The following is a 13,400-nucleotide window of genomic DNA, read 5'->3' as shown; positions in this document are numbered from 1 at the left end:
TGCCTGCCTCTGCCTCCCAAGTGCTGGGATTAAAGGCATGCACCACCACTGCCCAGCATAATGTAGTTTTCTTATTGAAAACTCTAGTCCTGTCCATTTTATAAGTCATGCCTGTCAGGGTTCAGGGTCATTCCACAAACCACATGTATCTCAGTCAGCCGGGGATAGTTTATTGAGCATTCACCCAGGACTGCTTGATCAGGATCCCTGACCAGACTCCAGAGTTTATCACAACATTGATCCAGAATCTTACTGAGCTTTTAAGCCTGACATCCACAAACATCTGTGCCAAGTTATTCTACCAATCAGGATTCAAGGATAGGGGATTTCCTTAGGAACAAGCCTGTGATGGTTTGAATATGCTTGGTCCAGGGAATGACTCTATTAGGAGGTGTGGCCTTGTTGGAGTAGGTGTGGCCTTGTTGGAGAAAGTATGTCATTGCGGGCATGGACTTTGAGACCCTGATCCTAGCTCTCTGGAAGCCAATCTTCTCCTGTTTACCTTTGGAACAAGATGTAGAACTCTCAATTCCTCCAATGCCATGCTCCCACCTTGATGATAATGGACTGAACCTCTGAACTGGTAAGCCAGTCCCAATTAAATGTTATCCTTGTGAGAGTTGCCTTGGTCATGGTGTCTTAAACTTGCCAATCAGAATATTAGTTACTCACATACATGTCTCTGTCAAGTAGGATGCCATTTCTCAGGGAGTTCTTAAGAACTTAAAACTTTAATGTACCCTCCTACTCAAAATAGAAGTCTTATTCCAATTGGTGCAGGTGTCTCTCTTATGTTGGGGTTCATCCCCAGGGCAGCTCTAACTGTCCTGTATTGTGACTAGTTTCCAAGAACACCAAAGCACAGAATGGTAAGGCCTAGGTAACTGTTGCCTGGATTGCCTGGATTATATGTTTCTGCTGATATAGGAAACTTCCTAATGTCAAGACTGATTACATATTCTGTTATGTTCTGTGCCCCTGGAATCCAATCATGATAGAAGTCAGTAGAACTGCTTTTGTATAGTTACCCACAATAAGCATGAACCGACAACCACCCAACAACACTTCCTACACCTGTATATAAGCTTTTATGGTATAAGCTGCCCCTGTGTGGACCCCAACATAAGAGAGACACTTGCACCAATATAAGAAACTATTTGGAATTTTGAGTAGTGATCTAGTAAACTTTAGGTTCCCTAGACCTCCCTGAGAACTAACATCCTCCTTGGCAGAAAGAGACATGTACATGGGTAACTGACATCCTGGTCGGCAAGTTAAGACATGAATGTTAGACAAGTTTCATCCTGGTAGACAAGCTAGGACATTGTGATGGTTTGTATATGCTTGGCACTACTTGAAGTTGTGGCCTTGATGGAGTAGGTGTGTCACTGTGGGTGTGGGCTTCTAGCTGCCTAGAAGCCAGTATTCTACCAGCAGCCTTCAGACCAAGATGTAGGAATCTCAGCTCCTCCTGCACCATGCCTGCCTGGATGCTGCATGCGCCTGCCTTGATGATAATGGACTGAACCTCTGAACCTGTAAGCCAGCCCCAATTAAATGTTGTCGTTATTAGAGTTGCCTTGGTCATGGTGTCTGTTCACAGCAATAAAACTGTGGCAGACATGAATATTAGACAAGGCAAGTCTCCTGCCACAGTTGAATACCCCAACCAATGGAAACAGGATAAGTGTACTACAAAGAGATGTTCCTAAGCAAACACCCTATCCTTAAATCCTGAATGGTGAAATAACTTGGCACAGATGTTTGTGGATTTGGGGCTTAAAAACCCTGTAGGACCTTAACTCAGGGTTACGGTTCAGTTCCTGAATCTGGACCAAAGCCCTGGTTGGCTAGGCCTGGGGTGTATGCTCAATAAACTTTCCTTGTCTGACTGAGATCAGTGTTTGTGTGGCTTGTGAGGCGATTCCAGGACTCCAACACAAAGCAGAACAGAATATGCAATCAACTCAGGTATCAGAAAGTTTTCTAGTAACAGTAGTAACGGCACATGATAAAGTTTCTTCGTAACAGTAATAACAGCATAAAACGGCTGGCTAGACAGGCAGCAGTTACCCAGGCCTTAACAATACCCTATTGCTGCATTTATTTGCTATTTGCATATGTTTAAAGATTTGTTTAGGAGTGTGTGTGTGTGTGTGTGTATTTGCCTGTGCTTCAGGTGCCTGCAGGAAGGAGTCCTGAGGAAAACAGAAGATGTTGTTAGTCCCCTGGAATTGGAGTTACAGGCAGTTGTGAGCTGCCTGCTGTGTGAGTTCCCTGTGCCCTGTGCAGGAGCTGATGTGCTCATAGCTACCTAGCCATCTCCTCAGCCCCCAACTGTCTTCCTTCCTTCCTTCCTTCCTTCCTTTTCCTCTGTGTAGCCCTGGCTGTCCTGGAACTCACTCTTCAAACTCAGTCTCCCAAGTGCTGGGATTAAAGGTGCACACCATCACTTTTTTTTTTTTTTTTTTTTTTTTTTTGGTTTTTCGAGACAGGGTTTCTCTGTATAGCCCAGGCTGTCCTGGAACTCACTTTGTAGACCAGGCTGGCCTCGAACTCAGAAATCCGCCTGCCTCTGCCTCCAGAGTGCTGGGATTAAAGGCGTGCGCCACCACGCCCGGCTGCACACCATCACTTTAATGGTGTTAAAACAGGCTTGTGTTTAACCCACTGCACCGTCTGACCAGCTGTCCTTGTGCATTTTGAGCTTGCTCCCTCAGATTTAATTTGCAATAGAAAATGTAATAGAATAATAAAAACTTGCATTTGGAGGGTGTGCTGGTTGGTTATACATAACTGATACAACCCAGAGTCACTCGAGAAAGTGGAACCTCGATTGAGAAAATGCTTCTACTATATTGACCTGTGGACAAGCCTGTGGTGCATTTTCTTGATTGATGACTGATGTGGGAAGGCCCAGCTCACTGTGAGCAGGACTAGGCTAGTGGTCCTGAATGCTGTGAGAAATCAGGCTGAAGCCGGTCAGTGGTGGTACTTGATTTTAATCCCAGCAGAGGCAGGCCGGCCTCTGAGTTTGATGTAGGCCTGCCTGGTCTACAGAGTGAGATGTAGGACAGCTGGCACTAAACACAGAGAAACCCTGTCTCTAAGAAAAGAAGGACGAGGAGGAGGAAGAGGAGAAGGAGGAAGAAGAGGAAAGAAAAGTAAGAAAGCAGGCTGAGCAAGTCAAGTCAGTAAGGAACACACCTATAAGGTTTCTGTATCAGCTCTGCTCTGGCTGACTTCCTGTCCTGATGTCCCAGTGATGGACTGTGATGTGGGTCGCTAAGTAGAAATAAATCTTTTCTCCTGAGTTGTGTGTGCTCATGGCTTTTATCATAGCAATGAAACCCTAACTAAGGCAGAAGGGGGCCTTCAAGGTCACCTGACTAATCCGCTCCTGTGTGTACAGACCTGACAATTTCCTCATGTATGTAGAGACCTGACTAATTCCCTCACATGTGTGCAGACCCAGGCCTATTTGGGATCCCTTAGCTGGTTTGGTCATTGTTCTTAAAGAACCACACAGTTCTAGGAAAAGAAAATTTCTCCAACCAAGGCTGAGCTATTTTACAGTTCTTTGTCTTTTGGAGCCTCAAGTCCTCAGAAACCAAGGTGAAATCCTATATCAGTGTTTGGAGTTTCATAATTCTGTACTCTACCACCTATGCATCAGAACTCGGTAGATCTGGAGACTGACTGTATCTTTAAGGTTTATTTTATCTTTAACTCTGTACGTATGTCTCTGTCTGTGTAAGTGTGTGTCATGTGGGCGCCTGTAGACTAGGTTGGTCTTCAACTCGGAGAGATCCTCCTGCAGTCTGCCACCCTTAGGTGTAGAAATCTTGCTTTGAAAGAATTCATCTTGGGAGGCTGAAAGGAGAGGAAAAGAAAAACTCAAGATGTAAAAAGTTTAAACTCCCTTTCTTAGGATCTAGATTCAGACCCACCTTTTTCTTTACTTCTATTTTCGTGAAATATTAGACCATCTCGTCAACAAATCTGGCCTCTGTGCTAAGGATTTTTTTTTTTTTTTTCCGAGACAGGGTTTCTCTGTGTAGCTGTCCTGGAACTCACTCTGTAGACCAGGCTGGCCTTGAACTCAGAAATCCACCTGCCTCTGCCTCGCTAAGGAATGTTTAATTGAACAGCTCTATCATTCAGTGAATGGAAGGAGTATTTTTCATTAGTGGGAGAAATGGAACGTGGTTTAGAAAAATAACTAAAATTAAGAGTGTAATAAAAGATAGAAAAGTGTAATAAAAAAGATCACAATCCTATGTGGAAGTATCCGCCTTTTTGTTAATTTTTCTGTAATAGCATTAATTTTGTTTTAGAGAGTTTAGTAGGTACTTGCAATTTATCAAACATCAAATATGAAAAGACTTTGGAAAATGCTTATTAAGTAGATGGAACAAAAGGAAAAGAGAAATATTGTTTTTAATACATTAAAAATAGACTAAGTAACTGAGACCTGCTTTTAGCTTGCCAGGAAAAAAAGCGGGGGGGGGGGGGGGGGGCGGGAGGGGGGGGGGGGGCGGGAAAGGCAGGTTACCATTATATCAAGTAAATACAGGAGAAAGTAAGGCTTTAGAGCGCCCGGATAGCTCAGTCGGTAGAGCATCAGACTTTTAATCTGAGGGTCCAGGGTTCAAGTCCCTGTTCGGGCGGCTGCAAATTTTGCAGGCTGTTCCATACTTAATTGCCTAATTGTTAGGAAACAATTAGCCTTCCAAACACGGCTAGGTGTGTTTTTCATAGGCTATATCCTTAAGGTACTTGCTAATTTTTGTTCTACAACGCGTAGGGATATCTGGACGGTGGAGACGTGAAATGTCCACGGCCTCACCAGAAAAAAATGACGATACAATAACATACACTAGTTAGCTTGAACTCCCCTTAAATTCGTGCAACGTTTGCTGATTCGAAGTTGGGGAGAAAAAAAAAAAAAAAAAAAGAAACAAGCGCCCGAACAGGGACTTGAACCCTGGACCCTCAGATTAAAAGTCTGATGCTCTACCGACTGAGCTATCCGGGCCCTGGTGTGGCAGGTTTCCTACAGTTCTTTACATAAGAGGAAGGAACCTTGTGCAATCGCTCCCTCCGGCAGTGTCGTCTTCCCGTGAGAGATTTAATTGGTCTAAATTCTGCTTCCAGCTGCGCATTAGCCCCTGAACAATTACGAGCTTCACGTCCGTTCTCGTTAGGTGGGCTTTGATCTGTAAGCTTAGAGCGACGGGGAATTCCGTTTGAAGCGCCGTAGTGACAAACTCTAACCAGTTTTACCGTTGACAGGAAAGGGGACGTCCATTCTAAAACTCCACACAACCACAACGGGGTTGGAAAGGGGAGTTTTAAGAGCGACTACAAACATGCATGCTTTCCTGAAGGGAATTTGCTGAGCTGTGGAGTATAAAATGGGAGAAAGCAGGGGTGCTGAGATTACCTGTAAATCTCCTGAACCTGTTCAAATAACATTACACCGAACAGCACGGAGGTCTGTGACACTGAGGGCAGAAGCCCTACTAAGCCAGAGACAGGAAAGTTGGTCACGGCCACGGAGAGATGTTTACCTTGGCATCTGAGGCTCTTCCTTAGTAATTTGAGTACAGCCCTATGCTATGGAGGTAATTTAAGAATTACCCACTACAGGGTTTTGAGAATGGGACTGTAGAGAGCCATTGCTGGCCGATTTTCTTTCTCTTAATTCCTTTCATAATTGTCTTCAGGGTGTTTGCGTTAGTCTAGTATTGCCACTTGAAGAAATTTACCCTAAGCCCCGTGAGGGGGGCCGGAGGAGGGGAGGACTAGAGGCGTTGGGCTAGCTAGACAGCAAGACCTGCACTCACCTCTTCAAGTAAAGAGCCCTCGCAGCTGCCTGAAGGCCCAGCTCCTGGGGGGTCTGGGATCAAATCGGCCTCCACCCGCTCCTGAGCACACCGAAAGAGGAAAAATGAATAGGAGTGTACAAAAAGATTTGACCACAGGAGACAGCATTGGATGTAAATGATGGCACAATCTTAATATAAAATGAGTGGGCGTGGTGGTGCACGCCTTTAATCCCAGCACTCGGGAGGCAGAGGCAGGCGGATTTCTGAGTTCGAGGCCAGCCTGGTCTACAAAGTGAGTTCCAGGACAGCCAGGGCTATACAGAGAAACCCTGTCTCGAAAAACCAAAATAAAATAAAATAAAATGAGTGGGGTGTTTGTTTTTAAATTACAGAATCTTAGTTACTCAAGGCCTGGAACCCCCCAGGAGCTGGGCCTGCCTGGCTTTTCTTGTTTGTCCTTCTGTATAAAAAGTTTGATGCTCGATTTAGAAAAATACACTCAGATTCTACACGCTCTCTCCTGTCCTGAATTTGTCAATTCACCTACTCCTTAGCCCATCTGCCACCAGAGACCCGTTCCATGCAGATAAGAGACCCAAAAAGGGGATAGTCTGCGGCAATAAAGGGCTAGAGAGATGGTTCAATAGTTAGACAGTTGTGATCTACCAGGTGGGATTCTCGGGACCCACGTGGGAGGAAGCTCACAACCATCTAAAATTCCAGCTGCAGGGGATCAAAAAGGGATTCTAGCCTTTGCAGGCACCAGTCATGCATGCAGGCAAGATACCCATAGACATAGAAATAAATAAAACGTAAGGAAAAAGTCTTAAAAATAATAATCTGTAGTAACAATTTTGAGGATTCAGAAATTTAGGTTTCTTTAAAAGACACAGAAATATTTTGTTTTATTCCCAGGTTTAGGGGTGCGGGACGGCTTCGGACTCGGCAGCAGCTGATTATGATTTGCTTCATGCACTAGCGGAAGCGAGGTTTTTCCAGCTGCAGATCATTTCTACAATTGTGTGGCCTTTGGAATCCTGGGAACTTCTCAGAGAGTACATAAATGCTAGGGCCCTGAGTGGTGGATGGGTTGGTGGTGGTGTAAGGCAGCAGTGGTCAAAGAAGAAACAAAGGTAAGAAATTAGGTTCAGAGATTTTCATAATTCCTCTCTCTCCTCTATCCTTGTTTCCATGCTATCTAGTGTTGGGGGGGGGTGAAAAGTGGAAAAAAGAACCCACAAAGTAGCAACAACAACCCAACTAAACAAAAAATTCAAAACTTTTTTTTTCTTTTTTCTTTTTAGTATTGAAGTATTGAATACAGTTTATTTGGGGTGATTCGGGGGTAGTTAAGAAGGGAGTAGAGGCAGAGGCACAGACAGAAGGGGGCTGGGAGAGAGAATGGAAATGAGGCTGGCCAGGAACACATGGAGAGAGGCAGAGAAGGGGAGAGAAGGAGAAAGGAGTCAGAGAAAAGGGACAGAGAGCAGTTCAAAACATTTTAAAGGAATGTTTACATGCATAAGTCCTTAAGGTTGGTCAAGCAGGATGGTTCAGTGTGTAAAGGCACTTGCTGCTAAACCCAAGGATCCAAGTTTGTATCCTGGAATCCTCATGGTGGAAAGAGAGAATCAGCTCTGACCTACACACGCACACACGCACACACGCACACACGCGCACACGCGCACACACGCACACACGCACACATACACACATACGCACACATATACACACACATACACACACATACACGCACACACACACACAGGCTTGCCTCCTACACACAAAATGAGTAACATTTTTACAAATCCTAAACATCTAAACAAATGCATTGTACAGGTAAATACCAGACTCGGGGAAAATGATTCTCTCTGAATTTGAAGCTGGAGATGTCAGAAAGGATATTTCTTTGTGTAGCTAAGTACTATACCTTAGGAAGAGTGGTATGGAAAAATCATACTCCTCTTCATAGCCTTTTAAATGAATGAGGGAGTTACCATTTAGCTTCATTTCAGAAAGATTATATTTCAGAAATATTGTCTGCTAATTCTTTTAAAATTAAAAGGGTCATAAAGACATTTAACTTTCTTTTTTAACTTGAGACACTGAAAGTTATAAAGCCTGATAATGTTCTGGTTTCAAGAAACAGACCGGAAATCAGGTTTCCTGTTTATTTATGTCACAGTCTTCTTAAGGAAGGAAGTGGTGAACACCACGGTCAGCTTTGAACCTTTAAGCCACTTTATTTTTCGTTAAGTTTATTTGATTGGCAGATGTAGAAAATGGTATAGTTAGGGTTTACTTTTTTTTGTTTTGTTTTGAGGCAGGGTCTCTCTTCCCATGAAGATCGGGCAGGCCTGGAACTGGGGGATCCTCCTGTTTCTGCCTCCGGAATGCTGGGGTTAAAGGGGTGTTCCACCTTGCCTGGCCTTGGTTTATTTTTCATTGTAATAAATCAATGAAGTCTTACAAAAAACATAGAGGCGATGGAGATCTGCTGCTGATGTTAGCACTCGTAGGCAAGTTTATAGGTGGTTTAACAACCATGCTGGGGGCCCATCAAGATGGCTCAGTGGGTAAAGACTCTTGCGAACAAGTCTAATGTTTAACCTACCTGGAACCTACATGGTAGGAGAGAAGAGATTTATCTACATTGTTTTCTGACCTCAATACGTACAGCCTGTCAGTTATGATGGGCATGGCTCCACGTGCCGGTAAAGCTCCATTTTTCTAAGCCATGTTCTGTTGGATATATTTATATTAAGGCTTTGCTTTTAAAAGTGATTTATGGCTTGGCATAGTGGCACACCTCCCTAATCCACTTATGAGGCAAAGGCAGGTGTGGATCTTTGTGCATCGGAGCCAGCCTGTTCTACAGAGTGAGTTCCAGGATAACCAGAGCTGTAAGACCCTGTCTTGAAAAAACAAAACAAGCAAACTTATTTACATATATGCATGTTTTGTGTTCGGTTTTGTGATAAGGGACTGACGTGCATATTTTGCATATCAAGGCGAACCTGGTCTTAAGATTCTCCTAGCTTCCCTCAGTCTCTACCTGGCATATCCTGACCCACTTCCCTATATAATGCAGACAAATCGGTCTCCTTACTCTCCTCCTCTCTCTTTTCTTCTCTCTCTGCACACTCATGCCCTCCCAGCCCCACCCCCAACCCCGCCCCGAAGGTTCACACCTGCTTCCCTTCCCTCAGTGCATTTAATATCATTTAGTCAGGCTTGAATTGGCTCATTTCGCCATCGGTAAAGAAATAAGTATCATTTTGCCTATGTCTGTGTATCACTCGTGCACAGTGCCCTTAGAGGCTAGAAGAGAGTGTAGGATTACCTGGAATTGGATAGGTTAATTACAGATTGGTGTGAGCCACCATGTGAGTGAGTGCTAGGAATCAAACCTGGGTCCTCTGACAGAGCAGCTGATGCTTGTCACCATGGAACTCTCTCTCCAGCCTCCTCATTAAGGCTTTGGATGATTACACTGATAAATATTCTGAAAAATAAAATAAAAGGGAAAGGGATTTTTTTTTTTTTTTTTTTTTTTTTTTTGTCTACCTTTTACTTGCCTGGTCTCCAGGCTCTCTCCTCCCCACTCTCTCTCCTCTGTGTGTGGCCCAGCTCACAGTCATGCCCTCTCTGGCCTCTCCCAGATGTCTCTACCTCTGACTGTTGGGAGCGAGTGTGCCAAGCCTGAACTGCTGAGCCTGTGTGGATTGCCTGCTGAGTTACTGGACTATCACTGGCCTCCCTGGCTGGACTCTGACTGGATCCAGGAGAGGGGGAAGGGATCAGGAAGGAGCTCGGGGGCTGGGAGAAAACAGGATGTGCCCCAGAGGGAGGGGGGAGAAGGCTGTAAAAGGTTCAGGTGGGCGAGAGTTGAAGAAGGAGTTGCAGAGTGGAGTTAGGGTTTAGTGGGAACAGAGAGAGGGTTAGAAAAGGCTGCTTGTGAGAGGGAAAAGATTAAAAGCTGTTCGGGGAGATAAAGAAGAAGTCTGTTTGAAACCTGCTTGACATTTGTGTCATTCTTCCCCGGCTCTGCTGGTCAGAGTTCGGGGCCCGAGACATCTGACTATGCTTTATTTACAATAACCCTTTTCCTCTGCCAGAAAAATAAAAGGGAAAGGGCGAACTCTTTGGCCTGCCTCAATTGGACTTACTACATTTTCTTTATCTGGATAAGCAGGCTCCTAGACCAGTTTCCAGGTCTTATTTTATTTTATTTTATTTTTAGGTTTGAAACTCCTGCTTGAGGGACGTGCCTTTGTCTGCTGAGCCAGCTGGATGACCTCAGGTCTTTTTTTTTTTTTTTTTTTTTTTTGCTTGCTTGGGAGACTATTAATGACCATTTCTATTTCTTTAGGTGATTTGGTACTGTTTAGAAAATTCAGCATTAACCCAAAACTTTTTTTTTTAGCTTTGTGAACTTGGTTTTTTTTTTTTTTTTTTTTTTTTTTTTTTTTTTGGAAGCCTTAGATCAGTGCTTCTGAACTTGTGGGTTAAGCTCCTTTGAGTAGGGGGTCAGCAGGGGTTGCATATCATATATCCTGCATATCATATATCCTGCATATTTGCGTTATGATTTATAACAGTAGCAAAATTACAGTTACGAAGCAGCAATGAAACAATTTTATAGGTGGGAGTTACCACAGCAGGAGGAACTATGTTAGAGGGTCACAGTTTTAGGAAGGTTGAGAATCACTGCTCTAGATTGCTCGTTTTCTTTGTTTTTGTTTCTTCGAAACAGGGTTTTTCTCTGTAGCCCTGGCTGTCTTGGAACTCACTCTGTAGACCAGGCTGGCCTCGAACTCAGAAATCCGCCTGCCTCTGCCTCCCGAGTGCTGGGATTAAAGGCGTGTGCCACCATGCCTGGCAGATTGCTCATTTTTAATGATCAGAACTGCATGAAGATTCCAGGAGACAGTAGGAAGGAATCTCAGTTAGCCAGGTACTTTTTTTTTTTTAAAGATTTATTTATTTATTTATCTATTTATTTATTTATTTATCATATGTAAGTACACTGTAGCTGACTTCAGACACTCCAGAAGAGGGAGTCAGATCTCATTACAGATGGTTGTGAGCTACCATGTGGTTGCTGGAATTTGAACTCGGGACCTCTGGAAGAGCAGTCAGTGCTCTTAACTGCTGAGCCACCTCTCCAGTCCCAGCCAGATACTTTTAAAAGATAGAAAATAAATTCCTGTTGGGAATTAATTATTTTGAGAGTGGATCTCATGATATAGCCCTTGTGGGCCTGGAAGACGCTATGTCAGTCATGGTGGGTCATGCTTGTACTCCCAGAGTTTGGCAGGCAGAGGACTGGCTCTAATTCCAGACAGCTTGCATTATATCATACATTACAGGCCATCAGGACTGCAAAATGTGACTGACCCTGTCTCCAAAACAGAAGAGAACCAAAGCAATGCAAGCAAACAAAAGTGGTTGCAACAGGAGAGACAGGGGGAATAGTTGACTGGGATTTGACTATAAGTGCCCTTACCCCTCTTCTGAGGAAACTGTGCTGACTTTAAGCTCATTGTCAGCAACTTTAGAAAGAAAATCACCTCAGCTCCTTCAAGGAACGCTGAATCTTCCAGTGGGGAAAGGTTATAAACAGGAGCTGGGAGCAGAGGCAACAAGCTTTTATGCCTAGCAACAGAGATGCGGAGATGTGGAAGCAGGCAGATCTCTTAAGTTTCCAGGTCAGCCCAGTCTACATAGTGAGTTCCAGGATAGGCAGAGCTACATGGTAAGACCTTGTCTAGAACAAAACAAAACAAAAAACAAAACAGGTAATGTTCACGTTGGAAATAATGAATTCTTATGATCCTCCAAAAAGCCCAACTAAATAATTTCACCCAGCCAATAAATTTGTAGTAGGGAGCATACAATGTGTGCAAGGGAGATCAGGTCCCATTTTCTTTGTATAAGAATGCATCTGGCCGGGCCTGGTGGCACACGCCTTTAATCCCAGCACTCGGGAGGCAGAGGCAGGCAGGCAGATTTCTGAGTTCAAGGCCAGCCTGGTCTACAAAGTGAGTTCCAGTGTTAGCACCAGGATACTGCAAGCCCCGCCTAGCCATGTGACCCTTGACCTGCGTTGCCAGGACAACGACCTTCTATCCCACAATCCACTTGGCTCAGTTCCCACCCTCACTGGTGTGACATTTTCTGTATAAGAGAGGAAGCCAACCCCTCCTCTCCCTCTCCCTCTCCCTCTTCTCTTCTCTACCCTTCTACCAGCTTCGCTGCTCCCCCACTCCCGCATAATAAACCTCTCCCACGTGGAACACCTTGGCCTGGTCTGCTGCTTGGTTTATCTGCCCAAAATATAAAATCCAGGACAGCCAGGGCTACACAAAGAGACCCGGTCTCGAAAAACCAAAAAAAAAAAAAAAGCATCTGTTTCACATCTTAACACAAAGACATTCTTGTCCTGAAAATAAAGACCAGGGTAGTAAGCTGGCTCATTGACATGTCAACAAAGAAGGATCAGGAAGGGTTAGCTTGTAGGGAAATGAGAGGACTAGGGATGGGATATGGAAGTTGTCTTCAAAGCACGGGGTAGTAGAGGCACAACTTTAATTCTAACTCTCTGAATAAAGGCAGAGGACAACCAGGGATAGAGAGACGAGAGACCCTGTCTCCAAAAACAAATGACACGGACAGAGGTTGAAGAAAATCCCTATTCTCTTTCAAAACCTCTTTATGCAAGCAAGGTATGGTGTGGCAAGTCTCAAATCTCAGCACTCGGGAGGCAGTCTGGTTTACATGGTGAGTTCCAGGACAGCTAGAGCTACACAGAGAATCCCTGTCTCAATAGTGAAATAAAATAGAAAACTATCTCTGGCGGACCTCGGCTATGACTGGAGGCTCTCTTCCCCGGACTAGCGTGTACTCGATGGTAGATTCCTCAGCCTTTCTAGCTCTCTAATCCTCCAGGCTCCGCTCTATGGTTCCCCCGGCCTCCCCGGAAGCTCTTGCGAACGCTGGGCTTGAGAGGCCGGAAGTGGTGCTGCTGCCGTTGCTCGCAGTTTCAAAGTGCTGTGCAGGCCTTAGGGTCTCCGGCTGCCACCTCTCCCCCAGCCAGGACGAGGAGCAACTCATGGAGCGGCCGTAAGGTGTGGCGGTGGGGTCTGGCCCGCGGGCGGCCGGGGGAGCGGACGGAAGGCCCTGAGGCCTCGGAGCTGGAACCGGGCGGGAGGAGCCCGGGCCGCAAGGCGGCGTGGGCCGCGGGGCCGCGGAAGAGGCTGTGGGGGAAGGGTGGCGCTTCGACCCCGGGGTGGAGGAAAATGGAGTGGCGAACCGGAGTCCGCAGGTCCAGACTGAAAGCGAGGTGAAGGGGTTGATCTTTTATTTGCACTTCCACTTTGAAGGGTGGTTGAGGCAGAGAGAGGAGAGAGAGAGAGAGAGAGAGAGAGAGAGAGAGAGAGAGAGAGAGAGAGAGAGAAGAGAAGAGAAGAGAAGAGAAGAGAAGAGAGAGAAGAGAGAGAGAGAAGAGAAGAGAGAGAAGAGAGAGAGAGAAGAGAAGAGAGAGAAGAGAGAGAGAGAAGAGAGAGA

At 45.1% G+C, this 13,400-nt stretch overlaps 1 protein-coding gene and 2 non-coding genes across 7 annotated transcripts in view; 2 read left to right on the top strand and 1 right to left on the bottom strand.

Annotated features, from left to right (window-relative positions):
- Positions 1–4,597: 4,597 nt before the first annotated feature.
- On the top strand, positions 4,598–4,670 carry Trnak-uuu. The gene has a single exon. It is a non-coding gene; the product is annotated as a tRNA-Lys (tRNA).
- Positions 4,671–4,965: 295 nt separating this feature from the next.
- Trnak-uuu lies at positions 4,966–5,038 on the bottom strand. The gene has a single exon. It is a non-coding gene; the product is annotated as a tRNA-Lys (tRNA).
- A 7,784-nt stretch (positions 5,039–12,822) lies between these two features.
- The window catches only part of Mdm4 (MDM4 regulator of p53), a 35,390-nt gene continuing 34,812 nt past the window's right edge, over positions 12,823–13,400 (top strand). For 4 of the 5 annotated variants that reach the window (XR_003843869.1, XR_003843868.1, XM_029538490.1 and 1 more), the window contains exon 1: positions 12,848–12,961. The gene's annotated coding sequence lies outside the window, so the exon portion shown is untranslated. Of the gene's footprint in view, positions 12,962–13,400 lie in introns of all 5 variants that reach the window. The other variant, XM_021197531.2, reaches the window with a different exon arrangement.

Source organism: Mus pahari, chromosome 5 (genome assembly GCF_900095145.1).
Source record: "Mus pahari chromosome 5, PAHARI_EIJ_v1.1, whole genome shotgun sequence".
Lineage (NCBI taxonomy): Eukaryota > Metazoa > Chordata > Mammalia > Rodentia > Muridae > Mus > Mus pahari.
This window is presented reverse-complemented; position numbering and strand designations above follow the sequence as displayed.